The sequence below is a fragment of the Notolepis coatsorum genome (genome assembly GCF_963971535.1).
Source record: "Notolepis coatsorum genome assembly, chromosome: 18".
Classification (NCBI taxonomy): domain Eukaryota; kingdom Metazoa; phylum Chordata; class Actinopteri; order Aulopiformes; family Paralepididae; genus Notolepis; species Notolepis coatsorum.
The window spans coordinates 85,050,414-85,067,294 of NC_140182.1; positions in this window are offsets into that span (position 1 = coordinate 85,050,414).

Here is a 16,881-nt window from a genome sequence, read left to right on the forward strand (position 1 = left end):
GAGGGGGTTGTGTTCGGACATTTACAGGGGCCAGTTTCGAGTTGCAGTCTCCCTTAGGTGTTTTTTGAGAGTGTTTTTGAAAGTGGGTAGTGATTCACATTCCTTTACAGCTTTGGGTAGGGCGTTCCACATTGATGTGGCATAATTGCGAAACGTGTTTAGTCCCTTGTTTGAGCCGAATCTGGGTTTCACATGATTTGTGGCGCTCCCTCTGGTGTTGTGATCGTGGTATTCACTGACCTTTGGGAAGTATTTTGTCATGTACATGGGTACCTTGGTCGTGTAGTGTATCTTGTAGACCAGGCCCATTGCAAGTTGCTGTACTCTGTCGTCTACTCTAAGCCATCCTAGGTTGTCAAAGTGGGCAGGGGTGAGGTGGGTTCTAGGAGTAAGGTCAAGCAGTAGTCTGACCAGTTTGTTTTGAGATGTTTGTAATTTTGTTTTTAGCGCCTTTGAGGTGCTTTGGTACCATGAGGTGCAAGCATAGTCGTAGTACCCTTGAGTGAGTGCTCCTGCTAGAGTCTTCAGGGTATTCTTGTTTACCAGTGAGAAGATCCGGTACAAGAATCGAGTTCGTTGGTTGACTTTTTTTATTACATTGGATGCCATTTTGTCACAGGAAAGATTTGCCTCTAGGATGGAACCCAGGTAGGTAATATCTTCTTTCCTTGTGACAATATTGTCACCCACTGTAACTGAGAAGCCGTCGGTCTTGCTGAGTTTGTTATTTGAACCGAAGAGAATGGACTCTGTTTTGCCCATGTGTAATGATAGTTTGTTATCAGCGAGCCATATGCAGATTTTGCCTAGTTCTGAGCTGAGGGTTTTTTCAACCTGTAACTTGTTCTTGTCAGAGACCAGCAGGGCTGAGTCGTCCGCAAACAGGAACAAGTTGCAGTCACAAGCTGACGACATGTCATTTGCATAAATTAGGAACAGTAGCGGACCTAGTATGCTTCCTTGTGGAACACCACAGTTTACTGTGAGGGGGGGGGATAGGGTACCGTTTACCTCCACCATCTGCTCTCTCCCCTCCAGGTAGGATTGCATCCAGCTCACTGATAGACTATCAAAACCAATTGCTTTTAGCTTGTCAATCAGAATGGTGTGATTGACAGTGTCGAAGGCCTTTTGTAGGTCCAGCATGACCATGCCGCAGTATTTGCCCGCGTCCACCTCTTGTTTGATGTGGTCGTTTAAATAGAGAAGGCATGTGTCAGTGGAGTGGGATGTTCTGAAGCCAGATTGGAATTCGTAGATTAGATTTTTTTCCGCAAGGTATTTTTCGACCTGTTCGTATACAATTTTTTCCATGACTTTCGAGATGGAGGTAAGGATAGAAACAGGGCGGTAGTTGCCTGGGTCTAATTTACTGCCTTTTTTGTGCAGAGGGGTCACTCTCGCAATTTTGAAGTCCTTGGGGACGTGTCCCTGTTTTATGGAGAGGTTTATTATGTGTGTGATGACTGGGGTGATGGCGGCTGCTGAGTCTCTGAGGAATTTGGAGGGGATGTTGTCATGGCCAGTGGCCTTGTTGGGTTTGAGGGCGCTCAGTTTTTTGAGTACCTCATCTGTTGTTACCATTTCCAGTTTGAAGTCGTCTTTGTGGACCCCTAGGTTATTGTAGTATGCTACTATGTGTTCTACCCCATAATGCCCTGAGTGGGAGGGTAGTTTGTTTACCAGTGTTGTGGCTATGTTTGTGAAGAAACTATTTAAGTAATTGGCTACTTGGCTAATTGGCTCTCTTGATGGTTGTTCCCATGGAGCATGCGAAGTGGGTCAACGAATGACGCGTGGTCATTTTTACTTCTTCGAAGAGGTCCGGATGCGCACCGCTCACAGTTTTGCCCAGTGGGCCGTCCCATAGCACCAGATCACCGGCTCTCTCCATTCTTTGTGGGGCCAGGCGACCTTCCCGGGTGCTAATGAGCAGATCAATCGTATCAGGCCGGGTCAATTATCCTGGCTTGACACAAGGGAAAAACTTTTCTAGTCTCTCGGAGCTCACCACTCTATCTACTTTGGCGATGTCCTCAAGGCCGTAGCAGAGCATTTCGTGGGCTCTCAAGGTCCCCTTCGGGGTCCATACTTTTATTGCCACCACATACCTCTTGGTATCGACTCTGACTGCCATCTTCCCAACACCGTACACAACCAGTGTGATAGGTTCGCCGGCCAGCCCGAGCCTCTTGGCGGCTCTGTGTGTGATATAGTTGGTGTCGGAGGCGAGGTCCATCAACGCTCCAACACAGTCTCCTCCTCTTGTCGTGACGTCCATGAGCATCATGAGGACTGGGTATTCTTTTATGCCACTCTTGTCCAACAGGCTTTTACTGGCGTACACTTGGGAGGTCGCTTTGTTCGTCAAGGCTTTCTTGAATGCTTCCATTTGGAGCGTTGACAATTTTAACTCCGTGACTACCTTCTCCTGCTCAGCCGTAAGGCCTCGGAGCCCTTTACGAGTGCCGGGTTCATTGGTTGTTTCGTTCCTGCTCTGTGTCTTGGAGCAGAGGAGAAAATGATGGGCCGCCCCCCTTTACACACTCATCTTTTTTACAGAGGAACCTTTTCTCGCATAGGCCGTTGGCCCCGTGATAAGCGAGGCATTTGATGCAAGCTCCAGCTTTCTTCACCTGGGCTCGTTTTTTCAGTAGTTTAGCCTTCTTGAAGGCCGGGCAGAAGTACAGTCTTTTCCCATGTGCTTCCTCTCCACACATGGTGCACGAGTCCCTGTGGGGCTCCCTTCTTACTTCGCTCGCTGTCGTTCTTGTAAATGACCGTCTATCACCTCCCCTGTCGCTCAGCCTTTCACGCTGGGTTGGTCTTTCGCCAGCGTGGGTGGCTCCGATCTCCAACTGTGCTAGCCTCTCGAGGATCCTTTCTTGTCCTTTCAGAAATGACAAGAGTCTGTCAAAGTAACTTGCTGGAGTGACGCCATTCGAGGGGTCACGCTCATAGGAGATCCACTTCTCTCGCATGCCTATAGGCAGTTTTCTCTCTATGGCGGCAACAGTTAGGTGGTTTTTGATCACGTCCTCCATCCCAAGGTCTTTTAAGTCGTACAGTGCGGTTTCCACTGCCTGGACCAGATCAATCATTGGCCTAGGCTGGTTACTCCGTACTGGAGGCACGTCTTCCAGACCTTTGAGGATCAGACTTGCGGTTGTGCTCCTGTCTCCAAAGTGGTTGTCCAGGAGCCTGAAAACGTCGTCCGCTGTTCTACAGCGATCCAGCCCAAGTGTCTTTCTCAGTGGCTCTTCTACGCTGTCAAGAAGGTGATATAATTTACATACAGGCAATCCTGATGGTTCGGCCAAAGCCTGGAGGTCCTCCCAATTATCCCGCCAGCGCCAATAGGTCCTTCTGTCGTCACAGAATCTAGGCAGATTGATGGCGGCAAGCTTTATCTTTGGTCGGGCCCCCTGGTGTGCTCTGTGGTGAGCGAGACCTTCCCGCGTTGCGCCCTCATCGCCTGATGGCGTGGCATGGTCACCTCGTAACTGAGGCATGATAGCGAGGTCAGCGCTCTGGTAAAGATAGGGTTCGCTGCCGGGTTGTCTTACCCGTGGGAGCGAACTCCTGTCGGTATACTCATGAGGTCCACTTCTTGTGGTCTTTGCTCCAAGCTGGAGATGGGTTGCTTTCGGGGCCCCCTCGTGGCTCCCGAAAGGTAAGGGAGAGTCTTTGGAAGCGCCCTCTGTTTGACTACTGTCAAGCTGAGGAGATGACGAGTGGATGTGAAGGACTTCACTTTTGCCGTTGGTGGACGGGGAAGGTTTAGCTTCCGCGGCACGTTGCAGAACATCGGTTGAAATATCAAGTGGGCTGGTTACTTCACCGCCGCTTTCAATGTTGTGTGTCCTTATATCCTCTTCACCCTCATAAGCACATCCAGTGTCACCCTTTCCCCCAGGCTCTAGGAGGGTCGACCACTTGTCCATCAGTGCTGCTCTTTCCTCGTCCAAGTGCCTGTACCGCTTCTCTAATTCAGATATGTTGGGAGTTGGAAGAAGGTATCTCCACTCTCTTATCATTTGTTCGAAGGCGTTGAGTCTCCTCTCCAATTTGTTCCCCTCCAACGCTCTCTTGTCTTGGGGTGCCCATTGGGTGCTGAGCCTCTTTGCCTCTTCCAAGGCCTCCTTAAACTCCGCTTCAAGGGGGCCTAATTTTGGTTGAACGAAGCGGGACCATACCTCCGAGAAGATCTTCTTCTCTAGTGCCATTTTCCTCTGCTTGCTTCCGTCTTTCTTTGCTGTGGCATCGGCCATCACGGTAGCATGCGCAGTTCCCTCGGTCTCCTCCAATGCTCCAACATAGTCCCCCGTCGTGTCAACGAGCTTCGCAAACTCTATCTGAAGAGCTTTCTTGTCGTTGACAAGCTCCGCTAGCAATGCAGTGTCAACATTGTCAGCTACTTGGTTGGCTCTCCTTGTGAAAGCTGTTTGCGCCGCAGTACGCCTCTTCTTTAGCTCTTCCACATCTACACCTTCCATCTTGTCCCAGTCAGCCGTTGCCCCAACTGGAGCTCCTTTTGCGGCTGAGTCGCTGGTCGCAGGCAGTAGTAAACAATGGGGTTAACAGTCAGAAGCACAGTTCGTACAGTTGGCGTGTGGCAGTGTGATTACAATGACACTGCTCCAAGCAGGAGATAATGACGGGACCGTATAGTGGGTCAACGTAGTTTCGCTTCACTCACTTGAACCTGGTAATGGCCACAATGAAAGTGAACAAATAGGATCGAGTTGGTGAGCACCGCTACAGCTTCTTCACTCACTTGAAACCTGGTAATGGCCACAATGAGAGTGAACAAGTAGGATAGAGTAAATGAGCACCGTTTCAGCCTTTGGTTAATCCATTCATAGTATAGTTTACGGCGTCTGGAGCAACAACGTATTTGCACCGTTCAACACATCCAAGGCATAGGCGTGTCAATGATAATGTTCACAGTGTTTGGAGCAACAATGTATTTGCACCGTTCAACACCACCAAGGCATGGGTGTCAATGATAATGTTCACAGCGTTTGGAGCAACAACGTAGTTGCTTGGTTCAACACAGCCAAGGCATAGGCGTGTCAATGATAATGTTCACAGCGTTTGGAGCAACAATGTAGTTGCTTAGTTCAACACAGCCAAAACATGGGTGTCAATGATAATATTCACAGCGTTTGGAGCAACAATGTAGTTGCTTAGTTCAACACAACCAAGGCATAGGTGTCAATGATAATGTTCACAGCATTTGGAGCAACAACGTAGTTGCTTGGTTCAACACAGCCAAGGCATGGGTGTCAATGATAATGTTCACAGCGTTTGGAGCAACAATGTAGTTGCTTAGTTCAACACAACCAAGGCATAGGTGGCTCATAAAACTATTCAAACTATACAAGTGATCCCGGTCTATATTATTATTATTTCTTTACAGGGGCACGAAGAATTAAACTATGCCGCATTTACGGTGGTAGCACAAGTGGCTCCCGCGAAAACTACTCAGGTTCCATCGGCATCGGGTGATTCTTCACGTCCTCAATCCTGCCAGAAACAGGCGACTTTCGACGTCCTTCTTTGTGCCAGAAACAGGCGACTTTCGCCGTCCTTCTTTGTGCCAGAAACAGGCGACTTTCGACGTCCTTTGCGCCAGAAACAGGCGACTTTCGACGTCCTTCTTTGTGCCAGAAACAGGCGACTTTCGACGTCCTTTGTGCCAGAAACAGGCGACTTTCGACGTCCTTCGTTGTGCCAGAAACAGGCGACTTTCGACGTCATTTGTGCCAGAAACAAGGCGACTTTCGACGTCCTTTTGTGCCAGAAACAAGGTGACTTTCGACGTCCTTTGTGCCAGAAACAAGGCGACTTTCGACGTCCTTTTTGGTCATTGTTCCTCGAATGGTAGAAGTACCACCAACCTCCTGACGTCCCTGTGGAGGACGGTGGTGGGGCACACCCCGACGTGACGATCACGCTTGGGATGACCGGCGGTAACGGGAAGGCTATGGCAAGTCCTTACTTCCACGTCCCTGATGACACCCTTTGGGTCAGGGTGAGTCTTTATCACTCGGCCCAGTTGAAACTGGCCTCTGAGTGCGTTCTGGTCCGCAAGCCAGACCAGGTTCCCTTCAGTGACATTCCTAGCGGGAGTATGCCACTTTTTTCGGACGAAGAGTTCTGGTCCCGCCAGCTGGCTCCATCGTTTCCAGAACCTGTCCACTTCAATCTGGATTGCTCTCAGACGGACGAAGGGGTAGCTAGCGGACTCGAAACCTCTGGGGTCTCCACGGGGCCTTGCACGTCCCAGTAGGAGAGTGTTGGGGGTGATGACCTCAATGGTGCTATCCCGAAGCTGGGCATTGGCGCCAATAGGCCTCTCATTTGATAGATTGGCAGCTAGGTATAGGATGGTTTGGAACTCCAGGGCCGTGAGGCTCCCTTCTTCGCCTATGCTGCTTAGTGCTCTTTTCAATACTCGCACAGCTGCTTCAGCCGCACCATTCCTATGAGGAGAGTCAGCGGGGTGGAACACCCAAGTCCAATCTGTACCAGACTCTGCGGCTTTCTTCTGTACTTTGTTATTGTCGATATTTGCTAGGAACTTATAAAGTTTTTCCAGCGCTGGCTTTGCTCCCACGAAATTAGTCCCTTTATCGGACCAGAGCTTCTTAGGATGGCCTCTCAATGCAGTGAAGCGTTGGAATTTTTTTTAGGAAACCTTCAGTCGAGAGGTCTTCCACTATGTCGGCATGTATTGCTCTGGATGCCATGCAGCAGAAAACTACGCCCCAGGCTTTCTTACTTGTTCTCTTTTTCACTGAGTCTTTGATCGTGTAGGGACCAAAGAGGTCCAACGTGGTATACTCGAATGGTGCGGCCGGCTCTGTGCGCTCCGGGGGGAGTTCGCTCATGATTTGACGGCACATTTTTGCCTTGTTCTTTCGGCAGTGTATACACAAGTCAATTGTGCTTCGGGCTACTCTTGGCCCCTGCACAACCCAGGCTTTATCTCTCATGCGCAAGAGGGTTCCTGCAATGCCCTCATGGTTTGCCCTGTGAGCTTCCTCTGCCAGGAGGATGCTCACCCATTCCCTGTAGGGAAGTAAGGGCACCCCAGGCCATTCTTTGGCCATGGCTTGAACTCTGCCGTGGCACAGCAAGAGTTTGGAGTCCTCCTCCTTGTGGACCACAAGTCTGTCTAGTGTGGTCACGGGGAATTCTGCGCCTTCCTGTGCAGCCAGGTATAGTTCTCTGAATGCGCTTTGCAGTTTGTTTACAGTTAATGCCTCCCACTTTAACAATGTGTGGGTTGGCAAACGTGCTTTCGTCGTTTGGGCCTTCCGGGTTTTTACTGTCGACCAGAACTTCAGTGCCCTTCGGATGAAGCCGACGACGTTGCAGAGTGTCTTGAGAGAACTGTATCTCCTTGGGTTTATCTGGCCTACGAGAGCCCCGCCCCAAAGTTTGTCAGGGCTTCTGTTTGGCGAGATAATGATATCTGATTCTTCTTTTGTGGCTGTTTTCTTCTCTTCCCCTGAGCTGGCAAGGGGAAGCATTGTCTTTGCTTGCGCTCTTGTGATAGCAACTGTGAAGGCCTTTCTTTGAAGCCTACTTACTGCGTCTCTCGCAGCGGTAGATACCTCTGAGGCTGATTTCTTTGGCCATTCCTCTTCGGGGTAGGCGAGGAAGTCAGGGCCGCACTGCCACGCAGAATCCTCTCCGAGTAGCTCTGGGGAGCAGTGGCCTCTTGTGACCAGGTCAGCAATATTGCGTTCTCCTGGTACCCACCACCAATCAGTGACGGGACCAGCCTTCTGGATCTCTCCGACCCGATTCGCGAAGAATGGAAGGTGATATAATTTACATACAGGCAATCCTGATGGTTCGGCCAAAGCCTGGAGGTCCTCCAAATTATCCCGCCAGCGCCAATAGGTCCTTCTGTCATCACAGAATCTAGGCAGATTGATGGCGGCAAGCTTTATCTTTGGTCGGGCCCCCTGGTGGGCTCTGTGGTGAGCGAGACCTTCCCGCGTTGCGCCCTCATCGCCTGATGGTGTGGCATGGTCACCTCGTAACTGAGGCATGATAGCGAGGTCAGCGCTCTGGTAAAGATAGAGTTCGCTGCCGGGTTGTCTTACCCGTGGGAGCGAACTCCTGTCGGTATACTCATGAGGTCCACTTCTTGTGGTCTTTGCTCCAAGCTGGAGATGGGTTGCTTTCGGGGCCCCCTCGTGGCTCCCGAAAGGTAAGGGAGAGTCTTTGGAAGCGCCCTCTGTTTGACTACTGTCAAGCTGAGGAGATGACGAGTGGATGTGAAGGACTTCACTTTTGCCGTTGATGGACGGGGAAGGTTTAGCTTCCGCGGCACGTTGCAGAACATCGGTTGAAATATCAAGTGGGCTGGTTACTTCACCGCCCCTTTCAATGTTGTGTGTCCTTATATCCTCTTCACCCTCATAAGCACATCCAGTGTCACCCTTTCCCCCAGGCTCTAGGAGGGTCGACCACTTGTCCATCAGTGCTGCTCTTTCCTCGTCCAAGTGCCTGTACCGCTTCTCTAATTCAGATATGTTGGGAGTTGGAAGAAGGTATCTCCACTCTCTTATCATTTGTTCGAAGGCGTTGAGTCTCCTCTCCAATTTGTTCCCCTCCAACGCTCTCTTGTCTTGGGGTGCCCATTGGGTGCTGAGCCTCTTTGCCTCTTCCAAGGCCTCCTTAAACTCCGCTTCAAGGGGGCCTAATTTTGGTTGAACGAAGCGGGACCATACCTCCGAGAAGATCTTCTTCTCTAGTGCCATTTTCCTCTGCTTGCTTCCGGCTCTCTTTGCTGTGGCGTCGGCCATCACGGTAGCATGTGCAGTTCCGTCGGCCTCCTCCAATGCTCCAACATAGTCCCCCGTCGTGTCAACGAGCTTCGCAAACTCTATCTGAAGAGCTTTCGTGTCGTTGACAAGCTCCGCTAGCGATGCAGTGTCAACATTATCAGCTACTTGGTTGGCTCTCCTTGTGAAAGCTGTTTGCGCCGCAGTACGCCTCTTCTTTAGCTCTTCCACATCTACACCTTCCATCTTGTCCCAGTCAGCCGTTGCCCCAACTGGAGCTCCTTTTGCGGCTGAGTCGCTGGTCGCAGGCAGTAGTAAACAATGGGGTTAACAGTCAGAAGCACAGTTCGTACAGTTGGCGTGTGGCAGTGTGATTACAATGACACTGCTCCAAGCAGGAGATAATGACGGGACCGTATAGTGGGTCAACGTAGTTTCGCTTCACTCACTTGAACCTGGTAATGGCCACAATGAGAGTGAACAAATAGGATCGAGTTGGTGAGCACCGCTACAGCTTCTTCACTCACTTGAAACCTGGTAATGGCCACAATGAGAGTGAACAAGTAGGATAGAGTAAATGAGCACCGTTTCAGCCTTTGGTTAATCCATTCATAGTATAGTTTACGGCGTCTGGAGCAACAACGTATTTGCACCGTTCAACACATCCAAGGCATAGGCGTGTCAATGATAATGTTCACAGCGTTTGGAGCAACAATGTATTTGCACCGTTCAACACCGCCAAGGCATGGGTGTCAATGATAATGTTCACAGCGTTTGGAGCAACAACGTAGTTGCTTGGTTCAACACAGCCAAGGCATAGGCGTGTCAATGATAATGTTCACAGCGTTTGGAGCAACAATGTAGTTGCTTAGTTCAACACAGCCAAAACATGGGTGTCAATGATAATGTTCACAGCGTTTGGAGCAACAATGTAGTTGCTTAGTTCAACACAACCAAGGCATAGGTGTCAATGATAATGTTCACAGCATTTGGAGCAACAACGTAGTTGCTTGGTTCAACACAGCCAAGGCATGGGTGTCAATGATAATGTTCACAGCGTTTGGAGCAACAATGTAGTTGCTTAGTTCAACACAACCAAGGCATAGGTGTCAATGATAATGTTCACAGCGTTTGGAGCAACAATGTAGTTGCTTAGTTCAACACAGCCAAGGCATGGGTGTCAATGATAATGTTCACAGCGTTTGGAGCAACAACGTAGTTGCTTGGTTCAACACAGCCAAGGCATGGGTGTCAATGATAATGTTCACAGCGTTTGGAGCAACAATGTAGTTGCTTAGTTCAACACAGCCAAGGCATGGGTGTCAATGATAATGTTCACAGCGTTTGGAGCAACAATGTAGTTGCTTAGTTCAACACAACCAAGGCATAGGTGTCAATGATAATGTTCACAGCGTTTGGAGCAACAACGTAGTTGCTTGGTTCAACACAGCCAAGGCATGGGTGTCAATGATAATGTTCACAGCACTTGGAGCAACAATGTAGTTGCTTAGTTCAACACAGCCAAGGCATGGGTGTCAATGATAATGTTCACAGCGTTTGGAGCAACAACGTAGTTGCTTGGTTCAACACAGCCAAGGCATGGGTGTCAATGAAATGTTCTTTAGCTAGCATTGGTGGCCAGCAGTGTTAGCATTCTTTGGCTAGCAATGTTAGCAGTCTTTGGCTAACAGCGTTAGCATTGGTGGCTAGCAGTATTAGCATTGGTTGGCTAATGGCTAGCGTTAAGCATTGGCAGCTAGCAGTGTTAGCAGTCTTTGGCTAACAGCGTTAGCATTGGTGGCTAGCAGTATTAGCATTGGTTGGCTAATGGCTAGCATTAAGCATTGGCAGCTAGCAGTGTTAGCAGTCTTTGGCTAACAGCGTTAGCATTGGTGGCTAGCAGTATTAGCATTGGTTGGCTAATGGCTAGCGTTAAGCATTGGCAGCTAGCAGTGTTAGCAGTCTTTGGCTAACAGCGTTAGCATTGGTGGCTAGCAGTATTAGCATTGGTTGGCTAATGGCTAGCATTAAGCATTGGCAGCTAGCAGTGTTAGCATTCTTTGGCTAGCAATGTTAGCAGTCTTTGGCTAACAGCGTTAGCATTGGTGGCTAGCAATGTTAGCAGTCTTTGGCTAACAGCGTTAGCATTGGTGGCTAGCAGTATTAGCATTGGTTGGCTAATGGCTAGCGTTAAGCATTGGCAGCTAGCAGTGTTAGCAGTCTTTGGCTAACAGCGTTAGCATTGGTCGCTAGCAGTATTAGCATTGGTTGGCTAATGGCTAGCGTTAAGCATTAACATTGGATGGAGTTCGGCGACCCCACCACTTTAAGCAACCAGCATGTGGGCGGAATACGGCGATTCCAACCCAATAAGCATTCAACATCAACGTTTCACTTCCCTTGAGCTGACCGCGTCCTCTCCAATGTGCCCCGTCGTGTGTATCCACTGCGTCCTGGTTCCACTTTGACGTTGAGGGGTATCTCACGCGGCACTTCCTTCTGTGTTCCGTCCGTCCCATCTCGTAGCGGGCGCGTGTGGTAAATAATTGTCCAATTATCTAGCAGTCTCAGTCAATGAGTCAACTAGATGTCCCCCTTGGAAGGGTGTGGGCGAAATGACTTTACTTAAACCATTGAAACAATTCAGACTTTATAAGAATGTTCATTTATTAGGACTTTGATGTCCAGCATCCAATTCATCCTTGTTATAATAATCACCAGGTGGTCAATTAAACAAGTGGTTTGCTTGTAGCTGATAGTCAGTAGTAGCTTACATCCAAGCATTAGTGGATAATGTTAGTAGAGGTCGATATGGTATTGGTAATGTTCAACCAAGTCGTCTCTGATGATAGTTTGTTGATAGTTAGGTTGCAATTTAGCAACCGGTACTTGATAGTGTAGCCAGACGTTTTAGCCAGGTAACAGTGTAGCCAGACATTAGTTGGTCTGCATGTAGTTGGTCTATAGTCAGCATGTACATTCAGTCAGCGTTTAGTCAGTCAGCATACAATCAGACGTTAGTCAGTCTATAGTCAGTGTTCATTCCAACACTAGTCAGATTATTTACCTATACAAAGGAAAGGAAATAAACGGCATTAATTAACAACTAGATATATGAATTAAAGAGAAATGCGGATATTAACGGCGCATCCAATGCAACGTACCATTGGCCAGTCAAGAGTTCGCCCACAGGGCTTTTCACCTTACAGTCTAGGCTGAGAGTGTCACTTAAATAGCGCGACGCGCCGGCGCAGAGACAGCTTACCTGCTCAGAGTCGCAATACGTACTCCAAAGTGCGTCCACTAGGCGGCACCAGATAATAATTAACTCATGCAATAAATGTATACAATAACTTTACGGGTAGGCCAATCAGAGGCAGGATAGGGCGGGACTCCAGCTCCGCAAACCAGGAAGTGAAAATCAAAACACAGACGTACTGAATGAATTAATGCAATTTAACGGATTGGCAGAGGGATTCGATGGCATTGATGAAGATAATGATATCAATAACAACAATGCCTCTCCATGGCCCTATCTGGAAACATTTATGACAGAGTTTGACTGAAAAAACGCCTAAAACATATGTGTTATTGTGTCAGCCAAAAACGAAGCTGCCCTCAGCTTCCCACACGACCAGCACTAACTTGAGAACACATATTCAGGTAAGCTGATGAAAACTTTACATAAACATTGTTAACTGTTCCCAAACAGCAGACAAGTCAGTGCACTTGCACAAGTCAGCAGGAGTGGTACATATCTAGCAGCCAAGGAAGTAGTATTGTTTGTCTAGCAGTGTCAAGCTTGAGTGTTATACTCTGAGTACATACTGTAGTAGTATAGACATATTAGCATAGTTGGTAGTAGTATAGACATGGTAGCATAATAGTCAAATGTTCTGTTCTATTGATGTCCCACCGTTCATGTAACGATGGATTTCTTTAATGTCTATTTTGTAGACAAATGTTTCTTGCACTTTTTCTTTGGCCAGGTTATTGTCATTTTGCTACTGTGGTTTGAGTTGAAACAGTAATTTATCCTGTGCTGAAAAGTCTCCATTCCAATAGAGAGAGTATATATTTTGGTGTTTATTTGATTATTGTTTCACTGCCTTTTATTTATTACGTTTCCGCAGTTCTTTCCTCATACTTTATTAACATTTTGTACATAATACAAGTTCATGTTAAAAGGATGACACAAAAAGCCAGACGAGGGCTTGTTTCAGTTTTATAATAAACAATCAATCTGAACCTTTTTTTTTGCCTGCCTATTTGTTTGGTGGAAACTTGATCATGAAGAAGAAAAAAAAAAAAAAGTAGTGCCGATGTAGTTAGCTATTTTTGCCATGTTCTTGTAGTGTAGCTTGCTACATTTCTCTGGAGATAGCTTCCATTGTAGTTGAGCTATATTTAATCGAGAGTAACTTGTAGTGTAGCTCAGTGGTTCCCAAAGTCGGGGTCGCGACCCAAAGGTGGGCCGCGAGCAGCCACGGGAGGGCCGCGAGATGATTTCCAAATTTTTCTTTTTCTTTTTTTTTTTCAGGCCACTGAACTTAGAAGCAGGCCAGGGCCCCGTTCCCCGTACCTGGATAACTGAGTTAGCCGGATAACTTTCGGTGAAGTCTGACTTAAGCCGGACTTTCCGGTTCCCCGTACCTGGATTGTCCAAATCACCATGACAACAGATCCAAAAGTTTGAGCCTGGTCGAAAGCAGGGTTTAAGTTCAAGTTAGCTGGATGAACCATCGCCACGCCCACGCAAAGAAGTGACAGCCCGTTTCCTGAAATTATTCCCACAGTCTACGATCTGCATTATACCATTCTGAATTACGTTTTTGTGCTCCATTCTTCCAGAGGGGGCTTTTGAAATGTAAAATAGACCCAAAATGCTGATACTAAATTCACTTTGTCCTAAATAATGCACGTTATATATACCGTGGCGCTCGCTCGGTGCGATGTACACATTATGTGGTTATTTTAATTGTAACTGGGATTAAGATGTCTGATGAGATGCGCTGTTTGACGGATTTGAGAAATTGAATGAGCCGTTGACGTCACATTAATGAATGAGGATAAAGAGATGAAACTTCATTCAAAACAAAGAATATTCTAAACACGGGTCTCTCGTTCATTAATGTATAAACAATGAATTTATCCCATCTGGCACAGTTGCTCAATCCTGGCAACCCAGCGACCGGTGTTTGAAACCCCGTGTTTCCAATATAATTTTTTGGAATATAATATTAATGATTATACGCCGAAGTAGCCTCGTTTTAAGTTGAAATATTATAAATCTACATGCATTGAGGATGTCATTCTTTATATAGCTCTCAACGTGCACCAAATTGAATTATTCCTACATCGCAAAAAGAAGGGGAAGACTAGGTTTCGAACCCCGGTCGTCTGCGTGAAAGTCAAAAGAAGAACCCGTTACACCACAGTGGAGATAAGTAAAAGATCGACCATACATCAATCAATGGGAAGAGAGCCGTATCGTTATCCTGTATAACAGTTTAACTAATTATTTTCGCTAGCAAGATCTCATTTGATTATTCAATCCAGCAGGCAAGTTTAAAGAAATATAATCTGATTGATTGAGGTAATGAGGGACTTAAAATTAGCCTATAGATAACGCATTTAACTTGTCGGCGAGGCGATTGAGCCGTACTGCAATATGTTAATAAAGTTTTAAATCAATTAATCAATCAATGCCGCTAGAGAATCAGGATCTCTGCCATCGATACGTGCTGGCTTTTCAACTGGAGCGGCCGCGTGCACTTATCCTGGGTCTCAAGTCTGGCTTGAGTTAACGAGACTGAATCCACCTTCGAGGAACAGGAAAATCCCGGCTTCAAAGATCGGGTTAACTGAATCTGGATAATGACATCTTGATCGACTTAGTTGAACCAGGTACGGGGAACGGGGCCCAGGACAGTGTTTCTAATTGTATTCTAAAATTCTAACTTAATAAATAAACAAAAATGAAAAATCTACTTATTTCAACGAACATTTCAAACTAAATAACAGATTATGCACATAAAATGCTGAAAAGAACCGAAGCAACAATAGTATTTGAATGAGGCTATTATCATTATAATTATTATTTTGCAACAAGTTAGCCCTCTCATAAATAGCACATATAAATGAATAACTAACTTGAACTAACTTAATAGGATTGAAGTGATATTTGGCTTAAAAAATCGGTCGCCTGGCAAAAAAAAGAAAAAAAGAAAAGCCTGACGATGTGCAAGGCTCTCTGACGCCTTATTTTCTGGGTCCCGGCCTGAAAAGTTTGGGAACCCCTGGTGAAACTTACTACATTTTCCAAGTAGCTTGCCCATCACTGATAGAAAGGGAACTGAGCACATGCAGAACATTCCCATGGAGCAGCACGGTCTGAGTTGAATGGGTTTTTAAGCAGGAAGTCAGCAATGCCCCTAATATAGTCCAGCTACTGTTCTCCCAATGGAGAGTTGATGTCACACCAGAATGGCATCCTATGGTCAGGTTCATTAGAACAACACAATTGGCTTCACAGTTAAGGCAACAGAGAGCACTGTTGGGAAGGAAGTTCATGCAGAAATATCCTCTTCCACATATTGTCTCTGATTGCTCCCCCTCTGACCTTAAGAATGCATGGAAGGATATACTATGAATAAGTGTGTATATATATGCCTGTAATGAAATTCAGGTCAAGTAATTCTAGCACAGTGTTCAAAGAATTAGAGTGGTGTGGGGGAAATGGCAGATCAATACTTTTCCTGGGAGGTGTAGAAGCTTTCTGTGTTTTGTTTTGTTTTACACACTTGCTAATTCTGTATCTGCCCCAGGGGAAATGTGATGAGTGGATGTGCTCCTATAGACGCCCTCCATCACAAACAGACTTTGGTGTTTGGCTTACAAGGCCCGCAGGTGGTCTAACCAGTGGCGGCTGGTCCATGGAGGGCGCTAGGGCGCCGCCCCCCCCCCTCTGGTGGAAAGAAGAAGAAAGAATAAATAAATGGTTTGTATTTTTCTATAATAGTCGATTTCGACTGCTAAAAATATAATATTTTTTTTTAAATAAATAATAATTACAAAATTTGTAAGTGTTTGTGTTTAAAATGCACAATAACGTGTAATATATCAAATATAAATCATTGTTTTTGCATCCTATTCATCCCCCCTCTCTCTTCTCGGGCGCTAGAAATCAGCGCCAGCATCAGTGCGCAACTCAGCCAATTGAAAAATTCACAGGGCAACATAATAATATAATAATAATAATAATAATAATAATAATAATAATAATAATAATAATAATAATAATAATAATAATAATAATAATAATAATAATAATAATAATAATAACAATAATAATAATAATAATAATAATAATAATAATAATAATAATAATAATAATAATAATAATAATAATAATAATAATAATAATAATAATAATAATAATAATATTAAAAACTTTATTTGTATAGCACTTTTCATACAGAGGTTGCAGTTCAAAGTGCTTCACAACAGTAAAAAATACAGGCATAAGCGAGCATAAAAAAGATAGACAGGTAGCAAGGTATGGTAAATCACAGTGTTTCACATTAGGATCTAGCATCCCATAATGAACCTTTAATGAAAATGTAATCCAATCAGCGTCTTCAAATATGATGCCTATGGTGTCACCGCTAAACGTTTATTCGACAACGCTAAACGAAAGACAACGCTAAACGTTTATTCAACATAATAATAACAATAATAATACATTTAATTTGTAGTGCACTTTACATGTGGAACCAAATCTCAAAGTGCTAAGATTTTACATCAATACAACGTCAACACTGTCTGCTTGCTAATGCTAGCTAACCGGAACTGATTTGCAGACAGGAAAGCAACCAACAATATTGTCCATGCGGAACTCTTATCCCCAACACATAATTCCGCCCCACCTAGAACATTTTCGCCAGCCGACACTGGGTCTAAACAACTGATATGGGGAACAGGGTTCGGTGATGAAGCATCCATCAGATTTGGGGCTCAACTAAGCTTTGAGAGCTCAGCTTTTCTTGGCCGAACCACCCTTGTGATTTAGCCA